Here is a 7,785-nt window from a genome sequence, read left to right on the forward strand (position 1 = left end):
CGGCTCCTTGTCGACGGCGGCTCGCGCATCCCACACACTCATGATCAGTGACGTCCCCATCATCCTCTCCGAACCTTTCCCCGCTCTCTGCGTCCCCTCACCTTTCATCCTCCATGGCACTCCGATCGGCTCCGCCCCTCTAGCTCCGCCACCTCCCTCCCTACCACGATCCTCTACACCTCCACCCACGCCTACCTCACTCCCACCAGCTTTCAACCACACGCACTCTCCACCCTTCGACACACAAGCACTGAGGGACTGGCTCGCCGACGTCTTCCTCGCCTCACAATACACAGAGCCTCGTCTCACGTCTCCGAGACAGACACTGTAGAGGATCTGCCCCGTCCGGCCCATGAGGCCGGGCTGCTGCCTCCCTATGGAGACATGCCACTAGTCGCAGTTCCTCCTTGTCTCGTTCACTGCCCGCGTCGCTTTGCTTTCGTCCACCTTCACACAGCCATCCCCAACCCCACTCCCCTCATCCATCAAGCCATCCAGCACACTTGCGGCAACCCTGCCTTTATCATGGGCGGCTCCTGGAGGGGGATCGCCTGCCTCACCTTTCACACACCAGCTGCACGCAATGACGTGCTCAGCCACAGCCCCATCGAGTACGAGGGAAACTCTATCACTATTGAGCCGGTCGAGCACGTCGACCGCTACATTGCCATATACACTGACCTTGCTGAGGTCGAAGTCTCTGAGTTTCCACATGAGCTATGGCATGAGGATGGCATACGCTTCGCCCTCACTTTCCTTGGCGACGTGTGCGCCATTGACGATTTCTGCCTCCACGGTATCGAATACACGTTGGTCCGTGCCCTCGTCCTTCTCCAATCTGGCAAGCCAGCCCCTCCAAGCATTGTCATTCAGATCCCACCCATAAACGAGATTAAGATCGCCAAAGTTGTAGAGGTCTCCCGCTGGCACCATGGTGATGGTGCCAACCCGTTCAGTGATGGCTCCTCTGACGATGACTCTGCTCCTCCCTCTTAGCGGGCCTCCCCGCGGCCGCTCTCCCCTACTCACCTTGCTCATGTAGTCTCCGTGATACGTGTGGGGTGGCGCGCCGATCCCACCTACGGTGGCACTAGGCCGGTCGCCCCCATGCCCCTTCTGAGTCTCATGAAACCGACACAAACCAGTCAGCTCTGGCCTCACCTCTCACCCTCCATGGTTCCCGGCGCCTGCCTCTCATCATTTCTGACAACGATTCGACCGCCTCAGATGACATGCATGCACCGCTCCTGCATGCCGCTTCAGACTCGCTAGACGTCGTGCATGCACTCCCTTCCGACACTCATGCCCCACCTATCATACGCCCGGTTGCCCAGGTGGGTGCCGTGGTGCCACCTAGCCCGTGCACTAACCTGCCTGCCGCTCCTCTGGCTGCCGGCCCGCTGGTTCAGTCCAGCGCCTCTGCATTCTCTGCAGTCCCCACTCCTGCAGACGCACCTGCTGCGCCGCCCTCCTTCACTTTCACCGCGGGCGAGTCCTCCCATGCTGCTGGTAACGAATCTACCCCTCCCGTGCTTAATCAATCTAATCTCTCACCCTCTGCTTATCTGCCACTGACTGATGTACCCTTGGACTCAACCCTCCCCCTGCAGGACCTGGACACCCACGAGTGCATCATTCGCAAGGCGCGCCGCAAGTCAGAGCGCGATCAGTCCGTCTCCAAGGACAAGCTGCAGCGGAGTGCGTGGCTGGCTGGCAAGCAAGCCAACTACTCCCCCATGCTTGCTAAAGCCGTCAAGGCCAAGGCTGCTCGCCTCTCCGCCGCGGATGTTGACACGACCATTGGCCGTGCTATCCAGGAGGCATGCCTCCACGAGCCCGAGGCTCCTCCTGCCTCCTCCGAGGACCTTGCTGCCATTGCTCTGCTCCGCGGCGCTGACGACGAGCAGCTTGATGCCATCCTTGGCTCCGAGGATGCTGCCTCTGGCGACGACGCCGCTCCATGATCAGCTATCTTCGCCACTCTGGAGTTACGGCGCGACCTCTGCCTCACCTAGCTTTTCTGCATGACGCTGTTAGATCGCTGTTCTTTTGGTTTTTGCTTCCTATGTCGCATGTTCCAATGCTACTTTTGGCCTCACCTGTAGCCTTTGTGACTGTATGCCAGATGTATCCCGTTTCTGTCTGTTGGTGCTCGATCGGTCTTAATGAGTAATAACGCCTTTCTAATATGCTCTTGGAATGTATGAGGACTTGGTGATAACGACAAGTGCTCTGACGTGCTATCCGAACTAATCACAACAAAACCGCACATTACGCTCTTCCAAGAATCAAAAATCGACTCTCTCTCCGTCAGTAAAACAAAATCCTTCCTTCCACGTTAGGCTGACCAAGTTTTCTCCTTGCCAGCTGTCGGAACCGCGGGTGGCACCATCTCGGTCGTCAATTTTGCGTCCTTCCAAGTTGTGTCCTTCTCCCACTTAACCTTCTCCTCCACACTAATCCTCCAATCAACTGCCTGCGCCCACCACATTGCCATTACTAACATCTATGCTCCCCCCTCGCGCTCTCTCAAGTTAGCGTTCTTAGACGAACTCGCCTCAATCGCACAACCAGAGGACACCCCATGGCTCATCGCCGGTGACTTCAACCTTATCCATTTCCCCTCTGAAAAAAATAACACCGCCTTCCGCCCCGCCGAAGCCAACGCGTTCAACCAAACCTTAGATAACCTAGCACTTATCGAATTGCCTTTACTGGACCGCAGGTTCACTTGGTCCAATAACCGTGCCTCCCCCACCCTAGAATGGCTAGATCGCGTCTTTTTAACCTTGCATGGGTAGATGCTTTCCCTAACACTTCCCTTTCCTCTCGATCCCGCTTTACGTCGCGATCACGTTCCACTCCTCATCCACGTCACCACCGCCATCCCTCGATCCAGCTTTTTCAAATTCGAAGCGGCCTGGGCCAACTCCCGGCCCTGCAAGGACATTGTTGCTCAAATTTGGGCTGCACAGCCCTCATCGCCAACCAATGCTACTACCTTCCTCGTCTCCACGCTAAAAAATCTCATGCCCGTCTTAAGACTTGGGCACGTTCTCGTATCCCCACCCACCTTCGCGAGGCTCGCTGCCAATCTGCAATCACAGCCCTAGACCTCATTGAAGAAACTAGACCCCTAACTCAGCCAGAGTCGCTCACTTGCAAAATCATCATCTCCTTGCTCAAGGGTGCCATCCACAAGAAAATGACATACTGGCGCTGGCGTGCTAAAGTCTCTCGCGCTATCTACGAAGGGGAAAATACCAAGTTCTTGTTGGGGAACGTAGTATTTCAAAAAAAATTCCTACGCACACGCAAGATCATGGTGATGCATAGCAACGAGAGGGGAGAGTGTCCACGTACCCTCGTAGACCGAAAGAGGAAGCGTTAGCACAACGCGGTTGATGTAGTCGTACATCTTCACGATCCGACCGATCAAGTACCGAACGCACGGCACCTCCGAGTTCAGCACACGTTCAGCCCGATGACGTCCCTCGAACTCCGATCCAGCCGAGTGTTGAGGGAGAGTTTCATCAGCACGACGGCGTGGTGACGATGTTGATGTTCTACCGACGCAGGGCTTCGCCTAAGCACCGCTATAGTATTATCGAGGTGGACTGGTGGAGGGGGGCACCGCACATGGCTAAAAGATCAAATAGATCAATTGTGGTGTCTATGGGGTGCCCCCTGGCCACGTATATAAAGGAGTGGAGGAGGGGGGAGGGCCGGCCTAGCTATGGCGCGCCCTGGAGGAGTCCTACTCCCACAGGGAGTAGGATTCCCCCTTCCATGTAGTAGGAGTAGGAGTCAAGGCAAGGGAAGAGAGAAGAGAAGGAAGGAGGGGGCGCAGCCCCTCCTCCTAGTCCAATTCGGACTAGGCCTTGGGGGGGGGGGGCGCCCAACCTCTCCTCTCTCTTTGCCCTAAAGCCCAATAAGGCCCATATACTCCCCGGCGAATTCACGGAACTCTCCGGTACTCCGAAAAATACCCGAATCACTCGGAACCTTTCCGATGTCCAAATATAGTCGTCCAATATATCGGTGTCGGTGTACTAAGATATGGGTACCTTAGTACCCCGGACTTGTGCACGAGCAGTCGCAGCGTCCCCGTGGCAAGCCTTACCGGACGTCCGCCAAGACCCTCCGCAGCCCTCCAGAAGACAAAACCCCGGCAAGAGGAGCTTGCCGGGGAGCCATTCAAGAAAAAGTGTTCTCAGTCACGAAGAAGGCCCCGGCAAGAGGAGCTTGCCGGGAAGGCCGCTTGAGGCATGAAGGAAACAAGGCCCCGGCAAGAGGAGCTTGCCGGGAAGGCTTGGTGAGCGACAAGCTCCCAAGCGCGACAAGAACCTTGCCGCGGCAAGGCGCTTGCCGCGGCAGGCAACCTCTCTTCCTCTCCGCTCCAGCTCATCCACCAACGTGTCGCCATGGGGCTTCCCCAGGCGCACGTGTCGGCGGGCTGTGCAGCCAGCGGGGAGCAGCGACAAACGGCGCTGGCTAGCTGTCGTCGTGGCAAACGGAGGTGCACCTGACGGTCCAGGTTGCACTTTTCAGGCGACAGGGACGGGCATTTATGACTCTTGTCCCTTGCCGTCAGAGTTAGGTATAGTCCACTGTACACTGTACAAAGCGGTGTACCAACCTCTGTTTTTCCTATTCTACCCCCGTCTACTTGCCACCTGTGGTGACCCCTTTGTACCTATAAAAAGGAGGCCCGAGCGCAACGTAGAGGAGGTTCGGCTCGTTCGGTTCAGCTCGCACGAGGCCACAGACTCCCGAGCTAGGTTTTGTAGCTCCTGACGCTCCCTAGCAAGAACACAATACAATCAGACAAGCACCAGTAGGAGTATTATCTCTCCGGAGAGCTCCGAAGCTGGGTAAAATCCCCTCGTGTGATCGCCTCGATCCGCTCTTTGCGCAATCTCCGCCCCCTGCCGAACCGAAAAGGGGTCCCGGTCCTGTAGGTGTACGTGGTGGTGCAGATTTCCTCCTCGACATCTTTGGCGCGCCAGGTAGGGGACGCGTCGAGGTTGTGTGAACCTGATCCGGAGGTCACACGAGCAACTTCATCGACATCTTCGTCAACATGGCTCCGAAGAAGAAGCCTTCGGCAGCAGCAGAGCCGTCCGCGTCGAACCCACCGCCACCGGAGCTGTCAGGTGGTGGGGGAAACGCAGGCGGAGGAACCGGCATCGTCGAGGGAGCCCACAACGCTGCCAAATCCAAGGACAAGGCAGCACCGGCGTCGGCGTTCGGGTCCGCACCGCGTCCTTCGCAGGAGGCGCGGGACCGACAGCGTCATGATGCTCGCGGCACCATACGCTTGCTGGATCAAGGCCAAGCTGGAGGATCCCGAGGCCCTCGAGACCCGCATGCACCCCAGCATGCTGGTACGAGCGAGGTACGGTCGCTTGGGTGGGATGCTGCTCCTCCTAACTTGGTTAGGAGTCCGAGCACATCCCGTTCTTTGCTCCGTACGCCGTTGCCGCCAACCACACCACCGGAAGCTTTGGCTAGAGCTCAGTTACTTCTAGATTACCCTCCAACGGCTGATAAGGTCGACGAATGGAGGGCCACCATTCAGAGTCTCATCGGCTTCGCCAACGGCGACGTCCCGCGGCAACCGAATGCCTCGCAGCCGCGGCGGGGCGGCAAGGCGCGAGCTGATGGTGACGAGACGTGCGGGGGTGCAGCCACCGTGCACTCCCCTTCCCGAAGACCAAGATCACCGACTCGCCGGATCCACCTCGACAGCGACTCCACATCGTCGTCGGATCCGCGAGCTCGTCGCGACCAGCGCCAAGTTCTCCGAGAATGGCAAGAAGAAGACGCTCGAACCCGTATCGAGCGCCGAAGAGAAGCGCGCCGTCAATCGGACCAACGCGCCGGGCCCACCGTTGATATGCATGCGCCAGGGGAACCAGGCGACTTGCCGTACGCGGTAGGTTGTCCTGCGTTCACTCGAGAGCTGCGGCAAGTCCGGTGGCCCGACAAGAAAAACTTCAAACCAGATGTGCCAGAGAAGTATGATGGCAGGACACACCCATCAGAGTTCCTTAGCATCTACACCATCGCGGTGCAAGCTGCGGGGGGACGAGATGACAAGATCCTCGCCAACTACTTTCCCTTGGTGCTCAAGCCAAACGTCAGATCTTGGCTCATGCACTTGCCGGATAGCTCTATTTCTTCTTGGGCAGATTTGTGCCACCAGTTTGTTGGCGCCTTCACGGGCGGCCACAAGCCTCATGGCCAGGAGAGTGATCTCCACCTGCTTGCCCAGAAGGAGGGAGAGTCCTTGCGCAAGTTCATCCAGAGATTCAGTCGAGTGCACTACAACATCCCCGACGTCCACCCTGCCGCGGTGATCAGTGCATTCCATCAGAATGTGCGAAACCGCAGGATGAGGGAGGAGATGGCGATGTGCAAGGTAAAGGACGTCAGCGAGCTCTACGCCCTGGCCGACAAGTGTGCACGCGCTGAAGAAGGAAGGAGACTCCCAGGAGAGGATGTGGGAGCAGAGTCTGACAGTGAGGAGACCGCTCCGGCAAGGAAGGGCCGGAGGCGGAATAACAGAAAAAAGAAAGGCAAAGATGTGCTAGTTGTCGAGCAGTCCGGCAGCGGAGGTGCCGCCAAGGTTGTCGGCTCCGGCAAGGAGGTTGCCGGAGGCGCCAACGACCAAGCCGTAGCGGTCGCCGACAAGCAGGATAGCTCCAACAAATAGTATTGCAAGATCCACCGCACCAAGGGCCATGACCTCCAGAGCTGTAAGAAAGTCGAGCAGCTTGTAGAACAGCAGAGAGCTGAATACGAGCGGCGAGACAAGGAGAAAGCCCAGGAAGGTGCTAGAGGAGCTGGCAAGAAGCGACCTAGCCGGGGAGGACGCCACGACAAGGCCAAGCAGCGGCAAGGAGACAGACCTCCCCGTGGCCGCGACAAGAATGAAGACAAAGACAGCAACGAGGACGTAGATGACGATGAAGCCGACGACCAGGAGTTTCAGAAAGCCACAGAGGTCCTTTGCGTTGACGGTGGTGCTTCTCTGCATACTTCGCACCGCCAACTCAAACAGTGGATGCGGGAAGTAAATGTAGCAGCGCGTTTATGTGTAAGGCGCTACAACTAACGGAAATAAAATAAAATGAAAGCAAGTAGAAAAGTAAATGAAAATGAAAGAAATAGAAAAAGGAGAAAGGAAAAAATAAAATGTAAAGAAAAATAAAAGAAAAAAAGGGAAAAAAGGAGAAAGGAATAGCAGTAGCGGGTTTCAGGAAATGCGTTGTAGCCAACTTAGCTATAGCGTGTTTTCGGAAACGCGCTACCGTTACGTTTCACTTAAACAGCGGTTTCCCCCCCGGCCACCACTTCTTCCCCAAATCCCTCGCCCTCGCCGCTGTCTCCCCAACTCGCCGTCGCCCCACTTCGCCGCCGTCTCCTGCCGGCGTGGACGCTTGCAACCTCACCGCCGCCGCCCGAGGCCGCCCTCAGCCTCACCGCCGCCGCCCGAGGCCGCCCTCAACGTTACCGTCGCCGCCCTCCACCTCACCGCCGCCCGAGCCCGCCCAGGACCGCCGTTGCCCGTGCCCGAGCCCGCCCTCTCCGCCCCTGCCTCCGTCACCGAGCACCTCCCCGCCACCGTCTCTCCCCTCTCTGTAAGTCCCCCAGCCCTCCCCCCCACTCCTCTCTCTCTCTGCATTTTAGAGAAAAAATTAGTAGAGCAAAAGTTTGTTTATAGCAAAAAATTTAGTTTAGAGCAAAGGATGTTAAGTAGTAGATGTTAGAGCAAAAATT

The sequence above is a fragment of the Triticum aestivum genome, chromosome 1B, assembly GCF_018294505.1.
Source record: "Triticum aestivum cultivar Chinese Spring chromosome 1B, IWGSC CS RefSeq v2.1, whole genome shotgun sequence".
NCBI lineage: Eukaryota > Viridiplantae > Streptophyta > Magnoliopsida > Poales > Poaceae > Triticum > Triticum aestivum.